Source organism: Apostichopus japonicus, chromosome 4 (assembly GCF_037975245.1).
Source record: "Apostichopus japonicus isolate 1M-3 chromosome 4, ASM3797524v1, whole genome shotgun sequence".
NCBI lineage: Eukaryota > Metazoa > Echinodermata > Holothuroidea > Aspidochirotida > Stichopodidae > Apostichopus > Apostichopus japonicus.
The window spans coordinates 2,014,293-2,025,415 of NC_092564.1; the positions used below are offsets into that span (position 1 = coordinate 2,014,293).

At 37.8% G+C, this 11,123-nt stretch overlaps 1 long non-coding RNA gene across 2 annotated transcripts; it reads right to left on the reverse strand.

The window, feature by feature from the left end:
- Window positions 1–9,089, reverse strand: LOC139966107 (uncharacterized). 2 transcript variants are annotated; one of them, XR_011792467.1, is made up of 3 exons: window positions 1,840–2,080; window positions 958–1,047; window positions 1–633 (listed from the first exon to the last, which is right to left on the reverse strand). It is a non-coding gene; the product is annotated as an uncharacterized lncRNA (long non-coding RNA). The 2 variants fall into 2 exon arrangements; XR_011792466.1 differs by lacking the exon at window positions 1,840–2,080 and adding an exon at window positions 6,017–9,089 and having other exon boundaries at window positions 2–633.
- Between the last annotated feature and the right edge of the window lie 2,034 nt (window positions 9,090–11,123).

Below are 11,123 nucleotides of genomic sequence, written 5' to 3' on the forward strand. Positions count from 1 at the left end.
ATGTCAGCATGGTCCAACACTCATGATTATAAAGAGTAATAAAACAATAATCAAGAACAAAATATGATAAAAAAGGTTGTTTTCTCTGTTTTTTTTATTTTTCAAGATCTCAATTCGATCCAATATTAGAATTTTATTACGCTAGACTGTACATTCACCTCGACAATACGACAAGAAAATACAAACCAAGAAAAACAAAGAGTAAAAGCAAAGAGATTCTTATGCACTATGACGTCACATACTAATAAAATGCTAGCATCCTGACACAACCTTGGAAATGAGGGTATCAGGTATTAAAGAGAAAGAGAGTAGTGTAATAGGCCTAATCAAAGAAGAATGGCTTTCTAGATATAAATGTTCACTGAGTTTGAAATTATGTTCACTGAGATTTAATGTTCACTGAGATTTTCACTGAGATGTTCCTGAGATAAATGTTCACTGAGATTTAAATTATAATATTTCAATTTCTTGAGCTAAACGCTCAAAGAGGTCGATCATCTTCACCAAATGTTGATGAGTAAATTCGCTGTTTGAAAAAATCATCTGCCAGAAGTTGACCTTGTCCTTGACTGGTTGATACGCCATCATCAAGACCCCTGACGTCATCATTTCCTGTTTCAAAAGTGGCGCAAACTGTTGATGAAGAAATTACACAAGGAACAAAAATATCGTAAAAAGGGGGAATCAAAAACATATACTAAGATGTTATAAATAATCCAACACACCTATAAGGAGTTACGGACTCTCCTATTATGTCAATAAATAAAGTATTTCAATATGCCAACAAATTTGTCAACATTAAAATTCAATACTCCTTTTGAAAGTTCATAGAATAACAATTTTTATATCGATGTGCACGATTACCTGTTTCTCTTGCCCTACATCATGAGTGAATGGATATAAAATAATGAGTGTTTAGATATCTTGATGGTGACTTTAATAGCAAACTATTCTTACCTTATGCAACTTGTCAAATAGTTCTGGTCCATCTGCTAAGTTACGTAATGACGGTGGAATGTACCAGAAACAGACGTTAGTGCACTCAGGCTTAGAGGAGAGAGATAGAAAACATGATTAAATTAATAAATCAACATTTTATTAAAGTAAATATAAAGTAAAATCATAGTAATATATAACTATAATGAATGTCAGAAAGGAAGAAAAAGACACAGAGCATGGATTATATACGTTATATCACCACACCTAAGTTACCACCAAAACCTCTCTTTTGTATCTGGTGTTGAAAGTAACCAACAATTAGTACAGTCTATAGCAGGGGTTCCCTAACTGGGGTGCATGAACCGCCAGGGGGTGCGTCAGTCCATCCCAGTGGGTTCCTGAGACGTTTCTGAAAGTCAAAACTAGAGTACCTTTGTCTAACTAAAATCTGATATATCATATAATTTAGTAATGTACAAAAGTCGAATTTATCGACAAACTCTTTTTGCGTTCCGTACGCATATGTTGCCATAGTTGTACCGTACCGTGCATGTGATTAATAACTGAATTATCAAATATTTGTTCATCTCTTGTTTTTTTTTCATTACAATATTACACTATGAACTTGATCTTTTACGAAGCACTGTTATGCGTAGTATAGTATAAAAATGACTCAGATCGTGTCTCGAAAAGTTGGGTGTTCGTGGACAACTCTGACATCCACAACAGGTTCGTGGGGGGATAAACTCTGACATCCACAGGGGGTTCATGGGGGGATAAAGTTAGGGAAGCCCAGCTCTATATTATGTCACATGGGTTGGAGGACGTGTAAAATATATGAGGGTATAGCTATAGTTGAGGAACGAAGTCTTCCTAGTAGAAAGATGAACAAGAGCATACGCAAAGCTGGATATTCTGCCAAAGACTGGTCTGTGCGAACATCCGTTTTGTATGGCGAGAAAAGATGTGTACAAGCCTGTTTAATCGGCGAGGAGATCAGTGGTATATGATGAACGGAGCATTCATTTCGTGAAATGAAGAATTCTTGGAATTGAATTAATTTCATAAGTTTTTGGATAAAAGGCGTCGAAACATTACACATAAATGATTCATAATTTATTACGATACACACCACCTTACATGGTTATAGAACAAAGAGATAGAGTACACCATGATGGTGACTAATTAACAGCTTACTGCACCATCATGGTGACTAATTAACAGCTTACTGCACCATCATGGTGACTAATTACCAGCTTACTGCACCATCATGGTGACTAATTAATAGCTAACTGCACCATTATGGTGACTAATTGCCAGCTTAAGAAATAGTTTGAAGCACTTGTGTGGGTCATGCACTAGTAATAATATCTAGAAGTATATCCTGTTGTGAGGTTGCTCTATTTAAAAGTTATTTTCTTTTGAAATTTAATATATCAATAATCATAACATGAAGTTCCTGTAGATTTATTTTTACTGCAAGTTGCTGGTAGGATCTTTGTTTTTAAGTTACATTTTGTTTGATTCAGCCTTAGTGTGTCCATTAGAAGGTGCAGCTTTTATTCAATTGTTTTTATCCTTTCCTTTCCCAAGATTGATTCTTTTTTGAGGTTGTTTTCTGTTGTGAATTTGTTTGAAGCCTTGCTTTATTTTACATTTTTTGTTGGTGCATTTCTCCAAAATGATAGAGGTTTTATTTGTTTTTAATAATTTACATGTTTTGTTTTCTTGCAATTATTTTTGTATTATAAGACCACCCTGAAATTGTACTCTCATCAGCTTTTACCATGTGTTTTTTTTTTGTTCTCAGGTGTCTGAAGGGTCTTATTTTAATTTTTTTTGGGGTGCCAATTTCAGTTATTATAAGTCACAACTGAATGAATGAGACATTTCTGCCCTTTGCCTAGTTAAATCAAACTTGACGTAAAATTAATTCCTCTTTATTCAGTTAAAATCAGATCTGATGTTTCCATATATTCTGCTAGAAATTTTCATAATTCAATATTCATTCATTTTTCTCCTACCCTATGATAACTACATGAATGTAGTCATGTAAGTGTGAAGCCAAATCACCTCCAAGTATGTTTAATACAACATCTGAAACTGATCAACTCTGACCAATGCTGGCGATTTTGTTGCTTTCGTCATTTCCATGGTATCTTGTTGTCATAGAAAACGATTATTTATGTTATTTGATCAGAATCAGTGCCAGAGGATTGCATGTTGAAAATTTAGACCTATCTAATGAAATTTTGACATTTTTGGAGGAAAATGGCCCAGGTTTTAAAGCAACTTTTTGTGCTTGGTTGGTCAATTTTAAGATTGCTACTGTCAAGTATCAATTCATAAATTCTCAAATGAATATTGCGATGGACTGAATCAAACTAAGACACTCTTCCATGTCTTTGTACTCAATGTAGGCCAACCAGTATATAATTAAACATACCTTCTGGTTCTCAACATTTCGTCGCCAAGGCACTAGTTTTCAAATAAGTATTTTAATTCAGTATACACTTGTCAACTTTCATTTTAACCTTTGATGTTTTCGCCAGGTTTTGCCTTGATAGGGATAATCCGGAGGAAGTATCCATGAATTCTATATCTGCTACTGCTGCAGCAGGCAATGATCTCTGAGGAAGACTAAGAGGCTTTTGATAATATTTAAACTGATTTATTCAACTGTTGTGTGCTTTTGTGTAGCCTATACAATACATTGTTTGTGAATCCTTTTAAATTCTCGTGTAAGTAAATTCTTGAATGTATTATCAACACGAATGTCTTATGATTTTACCAGTATTTGGAAAGAGGGACTCTTACTACTACAAGTCCATCTCTCAAATGTCAAGATGACTTAAAAGTCAAGATACCCAGACTATTAGTTTTAGTTTTATTAAGATTGTGGCAAGTTGGATGTTATGTTTCCATTGTTAATTAATAGAAACTTGATGTAACAAGTAAAGATGACAGCATTGTTTTAAGTGTTGCTATGTCCAGATCACATTTCTATAGATGGTATTTTCATAAAGCATGGAAATCTGGAAATCCTGCACGGCAATGCATGATATTAAATAATTTAGTCAAATTATGTTTTCATATTTGTTTGTAATATAATGACATGTTTACCTTCACACCTCACAACTACCCCTGTCCGTTTCTCCTGCACGATTCTCCTTTCCCTATCCTCATTCTTCCTCCACTTCACTTTCTCTCCCTTCTCACCCTTCCTCATCCCTCTTGTACATCTCTCAGCCCTTCTCCATCCTCCTTCCAATTCCAATTAACCTTTTCCCTTCCTCTCCCTTCCCTTCCTCTCCTTTTTCATCCTTCCTTCTCTCCCCCCCCCCCTCCTTCATCCATCTCCCCTTCCTCTTCCTCCCCTCCTTTCTCTTTCCCTTCCTACCCTCTCCTTACCAACACCCTTCCCCTCCTCTCCTTCCTCCCCTACCTTTCCTTCCTCCTCTTCCCTTCCTCCCCTTCCTCCCTTTCCTTCCTTCCTCCCTCCCTCTCCTTCCCCTCCCCCTACCTGCTCGTTCCTTTCACTCTCCTCCCCTTCCTCCATTCCCCGTCTTCTCCCTTCCATTCCTTCCTTCCCCTTACTGACTACCCTACCCTCTCTCCTCTTTGGACATTTCTCTCCTCAGTGCTGTATATATTCTGTAGGAATTGTTGATGTTTATTCATGTGCCTTACATTGTGTTTATCTTACACTAATACAAGTTGGTGTTTGGTATTCACTATTCAGTTCCTCATTATTCAGTAGTGGGTAACAGCCTCTGTTTCAATCAGGTCAACACAGAGAAAGTATCTACTATGCGGGATAGAGAATTACCTGCTCGATGCCATTTTGTTCTAGTGTATTGTGCTAACATTAGTTCATAACACATTTACCTAGTGCTCTATCTGAATTTTTTTTTTCAAAAGTGTGTTCATTTCTACCTTAACTACAGCTGTTGTGTACATATATTCCTAAGACAAGATAATTAATATATCAGGTTATCATGTCCTATAGGATGAATATCCTGTTATTTGAGTTATTTAGTTAATAATTGAAATTTTTACAAGAATGAATTCTTTGCTTGTAAGTCTGACAATGGGTTGGACATCAGTCACCCTCCTTCCACCTCTTCTACACACACATACCAAGAGGAGTCACAGTTAGTCAGATTCAACTACCCTCGATCTTGGACTATTAACCCAAGAGTACTGTTATAGTCACTCAGATCACCGGGAAAATTCAAACGTAATAACTTGTAATAGTAAGAGGAGTACAACCTCCCACCAGGGGTGGCGTGGGGTTAGGGATAGTCTTGGAGCAAAGGGAATGTTTAAAAGTGGACAATAAAGTACGTATAAACATAGTTGTGAATGGCCCCTAGCTCCCCTCCCCCATACCTTCAACTGCACATGCCGTGTGAGGTGGGGTGCAGTAGTTGAACTGGTGGCCACGACAACCATTTGAAATTTTTACAAGATAAAGCGTGGTAAGGGAGATGACTATTTTTACGTATGTAGTTCATGTAATGTTTTCTTGAATGAAAAACGAAAGAGTATTTATCTTGTGAATCGTTGCTGTGGATTAATCTTGAAAATATATTGAAATCAGAAATGAAGAGGTTTTGTTTCCATAATTTATTGGATTTTCAAACGAACTTGTTCATCAATTTATTTTGTTTATATTTGATGTTACACCAGGTGGGTAAGACCTCATGGGATACTGTTAGTGGGGGGAAAGTGTCCCCAGCCCCGCACACTATAATTACCACTTCTTGCTAATGACAATTATACTTTTATACGGGTCTACTGAGAAAGCCGAGCAGGAAGGAAGTTGCACAGCGGATAAGCTCTCGAGATATCTCATAAATTTGAAAGTTCTTGAATTTTTCCAATAAATTGATGTCGACCCATGACACATGATGGTACTATCTAAACATCTTAGGAGTAATTGACTGTAATGTAATACTGTCTCAAGTTCAATTGATCAAATAGAATAATGAGCAAGGACATACGAAAGAATAATTTATAGAGACTTGAGAAGTTCTCGAACTTTATAAACGAATAAGGAACATGATAGGCATACTTGCATCTCAGTTTAAAAGGAGCCCAGTCTTCTATATATCACTGACAATGTTAACTGGTAGGGGTACCACAGAGTCACCAGCTTTCCCTTCTCCGCTTACACTCCTTCATAAAATGGAAGAATCAAGACGGAATAGTAAATTAAGATTTATAAAGTTTTTCAGAGGTACTCGACCTTTAAACATTGAAATGTTTGTCACAATAGATCTACGGATAAGATGTTCATCCATCTATAGTAAGAAGAAAAGGCGAAGACTAAAAAAGAATCAATTCACGATTAGATTTAACAACATCAACCAAAAGAAAATGTTCCCATATAGACCTTTAATCAGGTCTAGCACATATATGATTGTTTACTTTTTTTGTAACGGAATCAGCCATGGAGAGATTTCGGTTGACATGAGTTTCAATATAAAGTTGCGAAAAAATGTACATAAATCGTGATGAACTCGGGTCGCTTGGTCCATTTGCATGTTAACACTGAACTTTTGTAGACCTACTAGTTGGGAACTTCGTCATGTCATGTCCTGAAGAAATTACTTTACTCTATCACTTTGAAAGTATGGTATGTAAAGGCTTCCGTTCACTATGAAACAATAGATGAGCACTCTAAAGTTGTTTTTTTTTAATTTTCAATTGACTATAAATCAACTCTTCAACCAGCAATACTTGAATTCGTGACATATTAAAAGCAGCCTCACTCATTCTTTAACCAGAAAGAGTCTCGCACTGTTTTGTAAACCAAAAACTATCCAGTTAGCAAATCTAGTTGCCTGCATTTACTTCGAAAAATAAATCTGTGAATATAGAGAAAAAGAGCAGACACACGATGAGTTCTCCAGTTCGACTCATATACATCCTCCTCTTTGTTGGGTTTACCACTGGTGAATTTTTTGACGATTTCGATCCGTTTGAAGAAGCTGTCCTCACAGCCAAAAGGCAGACATGGGATGCATTTCAAAGGAAGCACGTGTATGTTGCGCCAAGCACCAGTCACGACGATAATTTTTGGCGAGATTTGGCACATGAGCGTCTGGGACTGCAGTACGGAAACTCTCGACCAAAGCAGTCCTTCATCCGTGTCAGTAACTTAAACGACGTCGTTAATGGCTTCAACGGTGCGACGGTAACTTGCGGGCACAGTGGCCATATCAAAAGAAGTAACGTTAAGTTTGACTTGATCGATATGCGTTGGAATGGTGCAGCTTACCAAGTCCAATACGAAGGCCCTAGATATATCTGCGTCGCCCTCAGCGGCGGAAGACCGATTCATTTTGACTCTTATCTTTAGAAATGTATTTTTGAAGATAAGAAGAGCTGCATTTAGAATCATCTTTAGTAGGGGCAGATGTTGGTGTTCGGTTAATATTTTATCTGACATTTAGACTGACAGGTTATCGTTTCATTCAAGCTACCGTCACGTTTCAAACACTTTGGTTTATATTCCAATGGTATATGCGAAGTTTAAAAATGAACAGTTGTCTGAAAACTGTATTGAGACCGTGGAGGGGGAGGAGTGAGGGGGGGGGGGTATAATCGAGAAGTAGTTATAAATATGGCAGAAGAATGTTATCTCCTCTTCTCTTCTCTGGAAGTGTCGTCATTCATCATCTGAAGTACTGTACATATATGGGAGTGACCAACCCCTCCACCAGATAAGCCGTTCCATACATAATCGAAAGTGCTGTAAGCAACATTAATGCATCACAACACATTGAATGTGATACTATGTAATAACTGGGAGTGTCTTCATGAAGCATTCGGAGTATATTGCACACGAGAGTCGTCGAACCTAACATCAGTTGAGCCGTTACATTGTCGATAGCGACCTGTGTCAATAAAATTTCATAGACGAATTCAGACAAGTTGGCAAAGGAATCCCTACCATTCCGTGTATATCTTGTCCATTGGAGGATAAACAAGAACATTGGCATAGTAAAGTATAACAACAGCATTTCAGCAATAGCATATACAGTTTCAAGATTTTGCTTTCAGAAGTATTTATAAACCTATCACACTGTTGTATTTGTTTTGTTTCAAAGGATTAATTATCACTAATAATATATACTGTAACTTGAAAGGATGCATTGGATAATCAACACCAGGTTAGAAGTTAAGTGAGAAAATACGCCATCCTTCCTGGAACACATGCACCTCTTCTACAAAGTCGTCCAGCGATTCATACAGATTGCCATGGCTGCCGTCGTGTTTTCTTTCATCGACGAGTTCAACATTGTCAAGATGGACAAGAAATCGCATCAGGTTAGCATCTACCTTGGCAAATGTGGAAAGCTGGAAGTCCATTCTCATAGTATAGAAATGACTCTTCGTATATACATAAATATAATGTAGGCATGTAAGAAATAATCAAATCTGACAGTCCTTATTGTCATAACTTGGAACATAATACATTGAAGTTTTAACATAGTTTCGTCTAGATTTAAAACCTAATTAAAAGAACGTTACACCATAGTTGACTTATCTCAACCCAATTCAGACCTTTGTTCAGTTGTTATATTAGAATATACTTTGCCATTTCTCTGAGTTAAACAATAGTAAGCGTCTCTCTTTATCTTCATCTGAAATTATATTACCTTTTACAGTACTCTAAGCCAAATGGACATACCTGTAACAGCAATGCTATGTTTATTTGATTAAAAATGGTTAATTACGGTGAAGTGGTAACACCTGTCACTGTGCGGTAGACCTTATAATTTAAGGAATCTCTCGCTTATTGATTTTAGTCTGATCATCTTGAAGTACTTTTTAAATATTAATCCTTCTAAGAGTATCATCCGGGAAATCGTCAATTCGAATGAATTGAAGATCACATCATGGAAACCTTTGCTGAGTCCTCGTTGAGGGAGGTGAGTGCAAAAATAGTGATAGCTAACGTATCCCCACCAGTCTCGGGGCACCCTCTTGCCCGTAAGTCAGTGTATTTTGCATGTAATACAATATGCGTTGTCGATAGGTAGCAAATCACTCTTTGGACAAGGTTTGAAACACTTCTGCAAACTGTTTTTTAGCAATTGTATGGACAGTCTCCCTCGGCGTGTGCATTCAACAACCCCCCCCCCCCGCCCTCCCCCTTACCCTACCCTCCATTGACTATACCACTACATGAATCAACTGCGTATATCAGATCCAGTTAAAGGAAGAAATATTAAAACATATTTCATCTGACTGTTCCAGACTTTCTTTTGCATATTTGAGACTGTGACGGTTCCCCGCTCTATTAAACCGGCCAACCAATATCCTTCATAAAGGCCTAGTCTCACAGCGCTGTCGTATACCACAAATGGCGTTTGTACTGACGCATGCGTATTCGTTTGATTTGGCTGATCGCTTTGCCGTATTTGGTTGATGATTTCTTAAAATTTGGCGATTGAAACGAAAAACGACTTTCGGCTATGAACTAAGGCGTTTGAGGCGGGCGGGCTGCATACCCCCCCCCCCACCCCACTCCCCTCCCGGCACCAACAAGATATTCCGTGAAAATTCGGGCAATGTGCTGATATTGTTTCGGGCACTGATGTGACAAAATTAAATAAACTTCAATGTGCCTAATTCTGTTTGATGAGAGTCAGTAGTTCCGTACAAACATCAGCCTCCGGTAATTAGACTAACGTTCTAGTCTTGCTCGAATGATCCGACATTGATGTTGTGGGGTTTTCATCTTTCGTACTCCATGCTTTCCTTCTCTGTCCAAAGACGATGTTATGATAATCCACTATTGGCATTCCTGATAACAATCGAATTTAAAAGGTCAGGTGGATCTCACCAGTACGACCTTATTGGCTACATTAGCCGGGCAAATCGTTACAGCCCCTCCCCCCAGACGTGTAACGTTTAACGTTAAGTACTGTCAAATATTTGCATTGACGAACGAAGTAAGATTTTGTTTAGTGCAGGGCGGAGTTCATGAATAATGGTGTGAATTTGCAACAGTTTTATGAAGCACACTTTATGAGGCACTTATTCATTAAGAATGCTTGCGTTGAGATATGTAACTTAGTGGATTGCCTTTATTTGGCAACATTCTTGCTGATGTGTCTATCTTGTTCTTGGTTTGGTAATCGGACTTTTCAGTTTAACTATCGCGCGCCCTCATTCGAAAGACTTTGTTGGCCTATAATGTTTTGAGTAGGTAGCAGGGCTCTAGTACTCTACGGAGTCCATTCTCTGGGGAATCAAATTCTGGCTCTGGTCAGGCGCATAGCCAGGAATTTGCCAAGGGAGGGGCGAAACTGTAGATTCGGCATTGCAAACTATCTAAGCGGAGCGCCACCATGGGTTGGCGCGAAGCGTACAAGAAAATTTTGGCTGTAAATGCCTCCCAGATCGCTGGAAATGGCACTTCCCAGGCCTTGTAAGTTGCATTTTAGCATTTTCTCTTTTGAAAATACTAGCGATATCATAAAAACATTAAAAGAAAAATTAAAAAATATGCTCAAGGGGGGGGGGGCGGCTGCCCCTTCGCCCCCCCCCCCCCCCTTGGCTACGCGCCTGGCTCTGGTTGGCTTACACTCGGACCTGGAGTGCCATGGATTGCTGACAGAGTCCATTAAGTTTCTAATCATCTTAATTGCAAGATGGCATGCAAGGTTTTTATTTTTTAATTCTCTTTGAAATAGTTAAATATAAATGATCTCATTAAAAAAGGAGTGAATTACAGTGCCTTATTAACAAAAAAAGTTTACTTTAATTTTGTTTAGTTTAGTTTAGAAAAAAAGAATCAGAAGGGACATAAAGTCCCCATCAAGACCTATGACAAAAATCTAAACAAAGAAGTCAAAATCCTATTCTTTAACATCCAAAGCAATTTGATATCTTACAAGTGTAGCATCTCATAGAGCAAAAATATTCTCTTGTTCAGAGCAAATGCCTCATTACGTCTTTGGTCTCAACTGTCTAGATATATGATGATGTACTTTTTGTTGCCAGAATTTTGGGCTCATTCGCAAAGTTTGAAGGACTGTAAAATTCAGGCAATAACAGCACCTTTGTTTATCAAAAAGAAAAAGATAATATTCGGGCGCGTCACCGGTCAGATTTCAAAACTTCAACACTAGTTGAGAATATAGTTGTGCTTAATCACTCAGTGT